This window comes from Eubalaena glacialis, chromosome 1 (assembly GCF_028564815.1).
Source record: "Eubalaena glacialis isolate mEubGla1 chromosome 1, mEubGla1.1.hap2.+ XY, whole genome shotgun sequence".
In the NCBI taxonomy this organism is placed as follows: domain Eukaryota; kingdom Metazoa; phylum Chordata; class Mammalia; order Artiodactyla; family Balaenidae; genus Eubalaena; species Eubalaena glacialis.
In genome coordinates, this window is record NC_083716.1 from 46,057,481 (window position 1) to 46,070,340 (window position 12,860).

At 38.3% G+C, this 12,860-nt stretch overlaps 1 pseudogene; it reads right to left on the reverse strand.

Annotated features, from left to right (window-relative positions):
• Positions 1-9,006: 9,006 nt before the first annotated feature.
• LOC133091114 (large ribosomal subunit protein mL45-like) lies at positions 9,007-10,652 on the reverse strand (annotated as a pseudogene).
• Positions 10,653-12,860: the final 2,208 nt, after the last annotated feature.

Here is a 12,860-nt window from a genome sequence, read left to right on the forward strand (position 1 = left end):
AACAAACAGAATCCAACAACACGTTAAAAGGATCATACACCATGATCAAGTGGGATTTATCCCAGGGATGCAAGGATTCTTCAATATATGCAAATCAATCAGTGTGATACACCATATTAACAAATTGAAGAATAAAAACCATATGATCACCTCAATAGATGCAGAAAAAGCTTCTGACAAAATTCAACACCCATTTATGATAAAAACTCTCCAGAAAGTAGGCATAGAGGGAACCTACCTCAACATAATAAAGGCTATATATGACCAACCCACAGCAAACATCATTCTCAATGGTGAAAAACTGAAAGCATTTCCTCTAAGATCAGGAATGAGACAAGGATGTCCACTCTCACCACTATTATTCAACATAGTTTTGGAAGTCCTAGCCACGGCAATCAGAGAACAAAAAGAAATAAAAGGAAAACAAATTGGAAAAGAAGAAGTAAAACTGTCACTGTTTGCAGATGACATGATACTATACATAGAGAATCCTAAAGATGCCACCAGAAAACTACCAGAGCTAATCAATGAATTTGGTAAAGTTGCAGGATACAAAATTAATGCACAGAAATCTCTTGCATTCCTATACACTAATGATGAAAAATCTGAAAGAGAAATTAAGGAAACACTCCCATTTACCACTGCAACAAACAGGATAAAATATCTAGGAATAAACCTACCTAGGGAGACAAAAGACCTCTATGCAGAAAGCTATTAGACACTGATGAAAGACATTAAAGATGATACCAACAGATGGAGAGATATACTATGTTCTTGGATTGGAAGAATCAATATTGTGAAAATGGCTATACTACCCAAAGCAATCTATAGATTCAATGCAATCCCTATCAAATTACCAAAGGCATTTTTTACAGAACTAGGACAAAAAAATCTTAAAATTTGTATGGAGACACAGAAGACCCCGAATAGCCAAAGCAGTCTTGAGGGAAAAAAACGGAGCTGGAGGAATCAGACTCCCTGACTTCAGACTATACTACAAAGCTACAGTAATCAAGACAATATGGTACTGGCACAAAAACAGAAATATAGATCAATGGAACAAGATAGAAAGCCCAGAGATAAGCCCATGCACATATGGTCACCTTATCTTTGATAAAGGAGGCAAGCATACACAGTGGAGAAAAGACAGCCTCTTCAATAAGTGGTGCTGGGAAAATTGGACAGGTACATGTAAAAGTATGAAATTAGAACACTCCCTGACACCATACACAAAAATAAACTCAAAATGGATTAAAGACCTAAGTGTAAGGCCAGACACTATCAAACTCTTAGAGGAAAACATAGGAAGAACACTCTTTGACATAAATCACAGCAAGATCTTTTTTGATCCACCTCCTAGAGTAATGGAAATAAAAACAAAAATAAACAAATGGGACCTAATGAAACTTAAAAGCTTTTGCACAGCAAAGGAAACCATAAACAAGACGAAAAGACAACCCTCAGAATGGGAGAAAATATTTGCAAATGAATCAATGGACAAAGGATTAATCTCCAAAATATATAAACAGCTCATGCAGCTCAATATTAAAAAAAAAAAAAACCCAATCCAAAAATGGGCAGAAGACCTAAATAGACATTTCTCCAAAGAAGACATATAGATGGCCAAGAAGCACATGAAAAGCTGTTCAACATCACTAATTATTAGAGAAATGCAAATCAAAACTACAATGAGGTATCACCTCACACCAGTTAGAATGGGCATCATCAGAAAATCTACAAACAACAAATGCTGGAGAGGGTGTGGAGAAAAGGGAACCCTCCTGCAATGTTGGTGGGAATGTAAATTGATACAGCCACTATGGAGAACAGTATGGAGGTTCCTTAAAAAACTAAAAATAGAATTACCATATGACCCAGCAATCCCACTGCTGGGCATATACCCAGAGAAAACCATAAATCAAAAAGACACATGCACCCCAATGTTCATTGCAGCACTATTTACAATAGCCAGGTCATGGAAGCAACCTAAATGCCCATCAACAGACGAATGGATAAAGAAGTTGTGGTACATATATACAATGGAGTATTACTCAGCCATAAAAAGGAACGAAATTGGGTCATTTGTAGAGACATGGATGGATCTAGAGACTGTCATACAGAGTGAAGTAAGTCAGAAAGAGAAAAACAAATATCGTATATTAACACATATATGTGGAACCTAGAAAAATGGTACAGATGAACCGGTTTGCAGGGCAGATACTGAGACACTGATGTAGAGAACAAACTTATGGACACCAAGGGGGGAAAGCAGCAGTGTGTGGGGGTGGTGGGATGAATTGGGAGATTGGGATTGACATGTATACACTGATGTGTATAAAATGGATGACTAATAAGAACCTGCTCTATAAAAAAAAAAAAAGAAAAGAAAAATAAATAAATAAATAAGAAAGAAATAAAAACTTTTTTTAAAGTATGCAGGTAAATATTCACACCATGACAGACATTTGTAGCTTGTAAATATACCTTAGTCCACAAATTATAGAGTGAAAGAATTATTACTTTTAAATTTTTCTTAATTCCACTGGATGGTGGGTATATTATTTGAATCAACTCGGGCCCCCCAACCCAGGATTTTGAGGTGTGTGTCCGTGGGTACTGGGGTGAAGCTCCATAGTACTAAGGGTACAGAGATATCTGGTCCTTGATGCTGTCACCCATCCATTGTTGAGTGGTGTTTGGGCCCCAAAAGTCACCCCTAATTTCTCTTCATTCCTACCCGCAAAACCTCATCATGTCCTCTCTCTCAGTCTCTGAACTATGTTTCCTCCCCTCTGTGATATGTGAGGATTATCTGGGGTTGGACAAGGGGAGGACAGGCAAGGCACAAGCCTCCTTCTCTGGATGTCTCTGGCTTTGAGGTACTGGCAACTCCTATCACAACCAGGGGAATCTTCATCACACCTGGTGCGCTCTTACTTCCTTTGTATTCTTCCAAATCTCTGTCTTCTGCATCTGGGCCTATGATATTGAATCTCAAGACTCAAGGTTTTTTCCCTTGTTTTCATGATCTGCTTCGTCATTCTTCAATGAGCAAATCAAGACAGACTGCTCAGCTGTCCAAAGGAAGAGAGGGTAGCAGTCACAGGTAATAACCGGTGGGGAAAAGAGGTGAGGCATCCATTAATATTTATGACATTTTCCCACCCCAGATTTGTTAAGTGTGATTCCATATGCCCAAGAACTGGAGATACAGAGATGAATATGAGAAAGTGCTTGCCCTCTGGAAGTTCAGAGCTTATCAGGAATTGTAGAATCAAACAAACTATCAACATAATAAGTAATTTTGGAGAAATGAACTTTCCAGAAGACTGAAAAACTGGATGAAAAAAATATATACTATTCATGGATACAGGAACATTAACTCTGCTTTCTCCCTGCTGTTCTGTTCAAGGATCAGGAATGTTATAGACATTCCTTGAAACTAAAGCATATGGATTGCCAGAGTAAGTCTTGTCCTAAACAGTTCAAAAATTGCTGAGTGCCCATCACATGCTTGGTCAATTATTGGTGTAGCAGTAATTGAGGTTTCTGGATTTGATAAGACTCTATCATGAATGGTGTCACCAGCAGTTCTCAAGCTTGGTGATTTAGTCTTGTTGGCCTGGAATAAGCATGTTCTAGATGAGGTGCATCCTGACATTTGTTGAGGAGCAGGGATTCTGAATAATCACTTCAGGATATACACTCTACTCCCAAAATCTTCAAACAGTAGTTCACTTACAAAAGAATAGAGCTGGGGGTTTCCCTGGTGGCGCAGTGGTTAAGAATCTGCCTGCCAATGCAGGGACACGGGTTCGAGCCCCGGCCTGGGAAGATCCCACATGCCGCGGAGCAACTAGGCCCGTGAGCCACAACTACTGAGCCTGCGCATCTGGAGCCTGTGCTCCGCAACGGGAGAGGCCGCGACAGCGAGAGGCCTGCGCACCACGATGAAGAGTGGCCCCCGCTCGCCGCAACTGGAGAAAGCCCTCTCACAGAAACGAAGACCCAACACAGCCAAAAATAAATATAAATAAATAAATAAATTTATAAAAAAAAAAGAATAGAGCTGGGAAGGCAACCTGAAGATCTCTGTTGAATTTATTAATAATGAAACTACCGCCAATACATATAGGCAATGTTCCTCAGTCTACTGGTAGGGAGGTATGTTAACTCATACCTAGCTCCCTGTGAGGTCCACTTCTTTTAGGAGCTCATTTCTAAACTTGACACAAAAGGAAAAGTTGCTGATATACAGTCATTCTCCTTTCTCTCAGGAAAATTACTAAGGACTAATATTTTTATGACAGGTTTGGAAGATTTCAACATACTACAGGCTGTAGCAATCTGACACGAAACCTCAGAAGTGCACAAGTGGAGATTTGGTTACATTTTCAGATAGAAAACTTTTATTACCCAGGCAATCTTTAAGATTAAGTGCCGTGTAGTCACCTATTTATATACATAGATAGAATCTACTCTCAGTCATAAAATGACAGCGGCAGCTTATCACCCACATAATCCCACCGTATCAGTGAACCAGAAGTCTGAGAAACTTCTGCCCTTCAGACCAAAATATCTGAACATAAACTCTAAGGAGACAGTACCTTAGATTTAGAGTTCCGGTTTGATTTAACCTTAATTGTTTTTATAAAAGAAAATCGATTTTTTTCCCCCCAAAGAGCTTCACTAGCTGTCTTGCTAACTAAGAAATCTTACTGACAGTTATAGAACAACCAATGGGAGAGTAGCCATGAAGGAACTGACACAATTGAATCCCTGTTATCTTTGCTGACAAACAAAATTCTAGAAAGGATGCCCTTGCCTTTGAATGGTTACAATTAATCTGCAAGCCTCCAGGGTGGAGGAACTGAAAGGTATTTGCAACTATTGCAAAGAAACAGAAAATAACTGGCTGTCCCCTTATTCCCCCTCTGGCTCACTCTGTAAATTTTCACTACCTAAGCAAAAGTGGTATTCTGAATATTGAGAGGCTTTATCTCATGGGGATGAGTTAAAACTTTCTGATACTGTTATGAAAATATCTATTATTGAATTGTCATAAGTTTGAAATAAATAGGATCAGCCTAAATGTACTGTTCTGTTTTCTGAGTTGGTCCCTAGCATTCTTATCAGCCAAAAACTTGGTGGGGGTACTTGGATTTTATCCACATACATAAACAGATTTTTAAACATAGAACACAAAAAGAATCAGAGTCCTAAAAAAAGGTCTGTGGTCATCAAACCATTGAGGCATCTGCTTATTAGTAAAAGTGCCATACGCAGCTGGAAACACTCTCTGGAAGTCAACCCCAGGATAATGGAAAGATAAAAGCAAATGATAGGTAGCAGAAGCTTTGGAAGAAATGTAAAAGTTAGAGAATTTTTTTTCATATGAAATATTGGTGGAATAAACTCAGCATCAACCTTTGGTAGTAAAAACTCTTAGCAAAGTATAAAGACACAGGGAATTCCTTTACGTGGCAAAGGTACCCATCTACTAAACACCTACTACAAACCGAATAGTAATATGTAGAGGAATCCTTTTTGAGTCAGTAAGAAGGTAAGAAGCCTGCTATCATGTTTAACAAGTTCAAATGGAAGGTGCTGGGTAGTGCAGAAAGAAGAAAGGAAGGGAAAGAGGGAAAGAAGATTGGGAAAAAAGAAGAAAGCAAGAGAGAGAAAGAGAGGTCAAGGGAAGGAGGAAGGAAAGAAGGAAAGAAAGAATACAAGGATTGGAGGAAAATAACAGCATTATTTTTTGCAAACAGTGTGTAATTTTCTATGCAGAAAATTCAGGAGACTCTGCAGACCAAAAATTAGAGACAAAGAGCAAGTTCAGAATGTTTGGTGAACATAAAATCAGTACAAAAAAGTCAATTACATTCCTGCATACAAATCACAAGCAATTAGAAAATGCAATTTTTTAAAAGATACCATTTAAATGACATAGTAATCTATAAGATACTTGAAATAAATCTAGCAAAAGATGTCAGAATTTTACTGAGAAAAGTACAAAATTCTAAGGAAGGACTTAAAATTTAAGTATTTATAGATGGTAATAATCAATATCTTAAAGATGTCACGTATTACCAGATTAATCTATAAATTAAATGTAATTTCAGACAAAATCTAACAGGCTTTTTCATGCAACTTGACAAGGTGCTTCTAAAATTTATATGGAGGCAACCAGAAAATTATAAGCAAAAAGACAATTCTGAGGGAAAAGGACAAGGTAGGTGACTTACTATATCATATATAAAGATGTTATGCAGGGATAGTAATTAAGAAATAATAGTATTTGCCAAGAACAGACAATCAGAAGAGTAGAACAAAATAGAGAGCCCAGAAACTAATTCTTGCTTAAATGGACCTTAATTTACATAATATAACAGAGATGAAGTCATGAATCAAGGGGGAGGTAGATGGACACTTCAATAAATGATGCTGGAACAGGGAGTTAACCAGGTGGACACTAAGTGCTCAACAACGTCCAATTTTCCTCTCCTACTAGACAGACTGAAGTCAACACTTCCACACAACCTTGCTGCTGGTCAGGCCACGTGAGAGGCTATGACAACAACCTATGTGCAGAAATGATATGAGCAGGAGTGGGAGCTCCCTGCACTCCCTTCCTACAACACTAACAGAGGAAGCTGTATATTCTGAAAAAAAATGGCAGAGCTACTTACGCCTGGGTCTTTGAGAGACCTGTGGAGCAAAGAACCAACTGTGCTCACCCCACCCCAGAATGGCCACCAATGTTGCACACTTATAAGAAAGCAACAAATCTTTGTTGTGTTAAGCCATTAAGATTTAGAGCTTAGTTTGTTACAGCAACATAACTAGCTTATCCTGATAGTGCAGTTATCCTATGTGCTAACTAAAGAACGTCACTCGCCATCCAGCTCTACAAGGATTAGATCATTAGCCACCACAGTATCTGACTTTAACGCACCCGAAAGGAGTTCAGGTAGAGATCAGGACTGAGGCATTCTATGCTCTGGGAAAAACTGGCAAAACAAGCCTTCAGATAGTTAGATATTTTCAGGAGAAAATTTTACGAACCTAATTTCTTGCATCTTCTCATACCCAAAAAAAGCACTAAAATCATTAATGGAGACATCTGCTTCTCATGAGTAGCAGCAACCCTCTACCAAGACGCATGCTGGATTGCACGTACCCCTTCACCAAAATCATATGTATGCTGACCTTCATCCCTACCTCTTTGGAGCAGTTCCTCAGAGCTATCTGAGAGGCTGTCTCCCAGGCTACAGTCCACAGTAAGTCCCCAAATAAGGTTGAACTCACAGTTCTCTCATTGTGCAGTTATTTTCCGTCGACGTATGGAAAAAAATAAATAAAACTAGACCCCTACCTCAGGCCACAAGTGGATTTTAATTTAATTTAGACCTAAATATGAAAAAAAAAACTTTAAAAATTTTTAGAAGAAAATATAAAAGGATACCCTTCTGACCATAGGGCATAGAAGAGTTCTTAAATAAAATACAACAAAACTCAAACCATAACAAAAAAATTGATAAATTTGAGTACATTAAAATTTTAAAACTTCGCTACAACAAAAGACACTATAAACAGAGTAAAAAAACAAATTCAATTTGGAGAAGCTATTTGCGACCACATAACCAAAAAAGATTAGTATCTAGTTTACATAGAAATCTATAAAATGATAATATATCACACCCTGAATAAAGAATAGAAATAACTATTCATATTCTAATAAATATAATTTAAAAGTACACACATTATATATAAATTATGTATAGTATATATTATAATAAAAAGGAATATAATACAATAATATTTAACTAAATAAAGTAGATGCAGATGCTTGTGATCAGAGAAACAACTTAATAGCTATGACTTGTGGCCTGATAATCTGCTCTGCCCCTTAGTGCTTCTCAGTGCTGGAGATCTATGTACCAATTTTTTTCAAGTCTGGTCCTTTATGTTTCTCTTAGGAATTTTTTCCCCTAATGAGATTATAAACTGTCAAGGATGGGGTTGAATTCTGCAACCCACATGCCTATTCTGCCTGCAGGTGTTTTTGGCTTACCTGGCATTACGCTTTTTCAAAGATTTAATTTGAATATCTCTAAGTAAAGCTGTGAATCTCCTCCATTCACAATAGGCCCCACTATTCTCTACAGTCTTATTTTCAGCACAAGTCCACATATTTCTTAGCTTCCTGATCTCTATATGCATTAGAGTTATGACTTCTGCCTATGGGCAGTGATTAGCCTGCATTTTTTTAATGGATAAATCTATAAAGTGGCCAGACAGTGTGCTATTTGCTGGAGCAATGCAAATAAAACACAGTCCCTGCCTTTGTTGGAGCTCAAAGCCTATTAGAGACAGACATAAGTAAATAAATTGTAACACTAGTGAGTGCAATTAGAGCTATACACAAGGTAGCTACAATAGCTAGGAGAGACTGAAAAGCAAAGGTAGGAGGGTGGAGGGGTGAGTAGAGGCTGTGTATAAAGGCTCCTTAGAGGAGATGATACCAGAATTACATTCTGAAAAATAAATTCCCAGGCAATCAAAAGGGAAGTGAGCATTCCTGGCAGAGGGAACCTCATATCTAAAATCACAGGTAATCTGTATGGGGAGCACATCAAGTATGAGAAGGTAATGGGAAATGAGGCAGCAGCTCAATTATAAAGGGTCTTGTATGACTTCAGTTAAAACTGTGGCTCTACTGCTTGTTAAATGACTGACTTTAGACAATTTGTTTAACCTTTGTGTGTCTCAGTTTCCTCAAGAATCAAGTACAGATAATATTTTCTTCCAGTGTTCCAATGAGGGTTTAATGTGATAATGTTTGGTTAAATTCTTAGCATAGCACCTAGTACAATGAGATGCTATCAGGAAATGTTAGTTTAATCTAACACATAGGGCAGTTCTCCAGGCCTTCTGGTCACTTTGATAGCCTTTCTATGGGGACCCATTACAGCATTTCTTCTTAATGTTTACCTGTAGTCTCTAATTTTTCAATGATAAACACATATGACTTTCATAATAGAATTAAATAAAGCTTTTTTTATAATGATGACTTTTTGGTAGGCATAGACAAGCTTATTTTAAAATTTATACAGAAAGGCAAAGAACTTAAAGTTGGTAAAACAATTTTGGAAAATAACAATAAAGTTGGAAGAATCACTCTATTTAGGCTAGAATGTCAAGGCTTACTCCACAGCTACAATTATTAAGAGAGTGTGATATCTGGCAGAGGGCTAGACACATAGATCAATGGAACAGAACAGAAAACCCAGAAATAGACCTACAGCGAGAGAAGGAGAGAGAGAGATTGACTGATTAATTTTTAAAATTGGTTCACAAAGTTGTGAGGGGCTAGAAAATTCAAAATCTTGCAGAGCAGGCCAAGCCAGGCTGGAGAACCAGTGAAGAGTTGATTTTGCAGTCTTGAATATGAAAGCAGTAAATCTAGAGGCAGAATTCCTTCCTCCCTGGGGAAATCTCAGACTTTTCTCTTAAGACTTTCAACTGATTGAATGAAGCCCATCCACATTATGGAGGGAAATCTGCTTTACTCAAAGTCTACTGTGTAAATATTAATCGCATCTAGAAAAATACCTTCACAGCAATATCAGACTGGTGTTTGGTGGAGGGAGGGGGAGTGGGGTTTGTTTTTTTTGTTGTTTTTTGAGGGATAAATGATTTCTTTGGATTTACATTCCCCTATGAAATACAAATGATGATTCAGTGAGTCAATGTATGAGAAAAGACCCTCTTAATGACACCATGACAGTGTTTTATTTCAAACTCTGATCCCTGCTCTGTGATTAGAAAGAAAATTCTGCCAGTTTGCTCCTGACAGTCTCTGCTGTGGGAAAAACTGGTATCAGATGTGCTCTGAAACATACTGTCTTTCAACTAGACTCAGAAACTAGATGTGCAATTAGTAGAAGGAGGAAGAGGTGGTGGTAGAGGAGGGGGAGGAAGAGGAAAAGGAGGAAGGGAAGGGGGAGGAGCAGAAGGAGGCGCATAGCTGTGCATACCAGCCACCCACCTGAGCCCAGCCATCAGCCATGGTTGTTGAGGATGAGACGGCTAAAAAGACCTAAGCAGGATGGGAGAGAACCAAGGTGGTTCCTTCTACAGCATCATGTCCATCTACAGCTTTTTCAGGGAAGTCCTTCGTTTTAAAATTAGCATCATATTCTTTTATCTTCCAAATGGACAATTGTGAGGCAACATTCTTCTTCCATTGCTCAGTGCCCTGTGTCAGGCTTCCTTTGAAAGAAATGACATGAGAGCACCACCCTCAGGAGGAACACAGGCATCGAAGACACCAGCTGTACAGGTCAGATGTGTGAGATGCTCCAAACGTTCCAGAGGCATGACCAGTCCCACTTTCTGGACATTCTATAAACTCCTTTTCTGATTCATATTTGGGTTCACAAGTAGGGGGTATGAAACGTTTTTTAGTCCTCACTAGAACTACAGCTATGTACTGAGTCACCAGGACTGGCTGCAGAGACCACCATTCTAATGGTCTGGATAAGCAAAACAACCTCCCCCGGCATGGGGGCTGCCATTTTTTTCATGCAAGGGCCTCTGGAATGGGGACTAAGAGTGAAGAGCCTGGGACAGGTGAGAAGGCGCATAGGGTGGAGCTAGCTCCATATGGAATCCAACTGCGTACCATAACCTAGCCAAACTGACACATAAAATTAAACATGACAGTAGCTTTTTTTGATAGCCAAAAAATAGAAATGGATTAGTGACTAATCAAACTTGTACATCAATACCATGCAATACCACTCAGCAATTAAAAAAAAAAAAAAAAGAGCAAACCATTGTTGCAGGCAACAACTTGGATGGACCTCAAAGGCATGCTAAGTAAAATAAGCCAGTCTCAAAAGGTACTGTATGATTCCATTTTTTTATTTAATTTTAAAATAACAAAATTATGCAGATGGAGAACAGATTGGGTTTAGGAATGGGGAGAGGGGATAGGTATGGCTATAAAGGGATTGTAGGCAAGACTGATGGAACAGTTCTATATCCTGACTGTGGTGGTGACTACACAAATCTACAAATGTGATGAAATTGCATAGAACTATACACACACACACACACACACACAATTGGTAAAATCTGTGTAACCTCCATAGATTCTACAAATGCCATTTGCCTGGTTGTAATATTATACTATGGTTGCCCTTAAGGAACTGGGTGAAGGATACATGAGACCTCTTTCTATATTATTTTTGCAAATTCCTGTGAATCTACAATTATTTCAAATTAGAAGTTTTAAAAAGTGCGGGGGTTTAATTTGGTTAGGTTGTACCCAACCAAATTAATTATTCACAACTATCTGCGACCTGTTCACTGTACATCAACTATATTATATAGACTTTCTATTGGTAATTTTGTGCTCCATTTTTAAAATCCATGAGCCTCTGAATGTTTCTCCAAAACCTGTAAAAGATTAATCATGGTCAGCCCTATTGGCAGACACCAAAAGAAGCTTGTAACCATCGATCTCTGTTACACAATTTATTTATTTATGGATGCTTCTCTTCTTTTACCTATAATTTCCTACTCGTGGAGGGAGGGAGGCAGGGAGTTTTCTTTGGCTGACTTGGTGTTTGGCAGCCACTTCATAGTGAAACTGGTCTGTGCTGGGCAACTGAGATGCAAACCAGCAGGTACAGAGAGAGAAAGACAGGTCTGGAAGACAAAGATTCCTGCCCAGATCTACACCTTGCACACAACGAAACTGCAGAAATGACTACTAATATAGTGCAAGGCGGGGAGGGGCATAGTTTTTCCATCAGTAAAAGTTTGATGCCAAGGGGGCCATGTGCCCAACACAGAAGGCAGAGGGATGGTGATAAAAGGAGCTATCTAAAATTAAATTGTGATTAAGCACCAGGATCGAATTACAAGATAAATTTCAAACGGTAATAAAAGTTTGCAAAGTCCTAGGTGAGTTTTCTGAAAATGTAAATTGATATGCATTTACATATCTTACATGTATCTATATGATTCCCCAATCAGATTGTAAGTTCCTCAAAAGTTGGACCCTAGAGTGGCTGGTCTAGTTTGCTGCAAGTACTAGCATTCAATAAATTACAGAAGGCTACTCACATGTGCTCAGTACCTAGTCTTGGTGTTCTTTTGCACATGCAAATTCATTCCGTTTAATCCTCACAACTATGCCATTAGCACATCTTATTGCCTGCATTTTGCAGACATGGAAAAGCACTCAGAAAGTTTTAGTGACATGCTCAAGGACTTATAGGCAGTAAGTGGGAGGACTGACAGTCAAATATAGGTCTGTGTGTCTGGCCCTAAGACCATGTTCTCTCAATAGCAATCAATAGTTCATGATTATAGTTCTAATGACACAAAAAGTTCCTTAAGTTGCTTTCTGAATCAAGCAATAGTAAGTTATGCTCTATATCATTTTAGTGTTAATTGAAATTGGGAAGTCTGGATATAGTAACTCTTTATAGAGAATATAATTCGTCTATAGTGCTTCCCAACGTAAAAAATGGTATTAGTTAGAGGAAGAGAAGGGAAAGGAAAAAAACTGAAAAGAGGAAAGAAAGGAAGGTTGACTCTGTGCTGGCTTTAGAAAGGAGCTTTATCCAAGTTTCAGAGCACTGTGAGGTTATTGCAAATTCTGAATATAGCAGTTTCCAATTACAAAAATATTTTGGTGACATCTTAAATCTTGCAGGTAGTATTAGGAACTTGTGTTGAAGGACAACACAGATTGTTTGTGACAGCAATAGAAGGTACAAGCCCTGCCCCATGCAAAATTTTACTTCTACCAAGTAATTCCAGAGGCATTTTTTTTAATT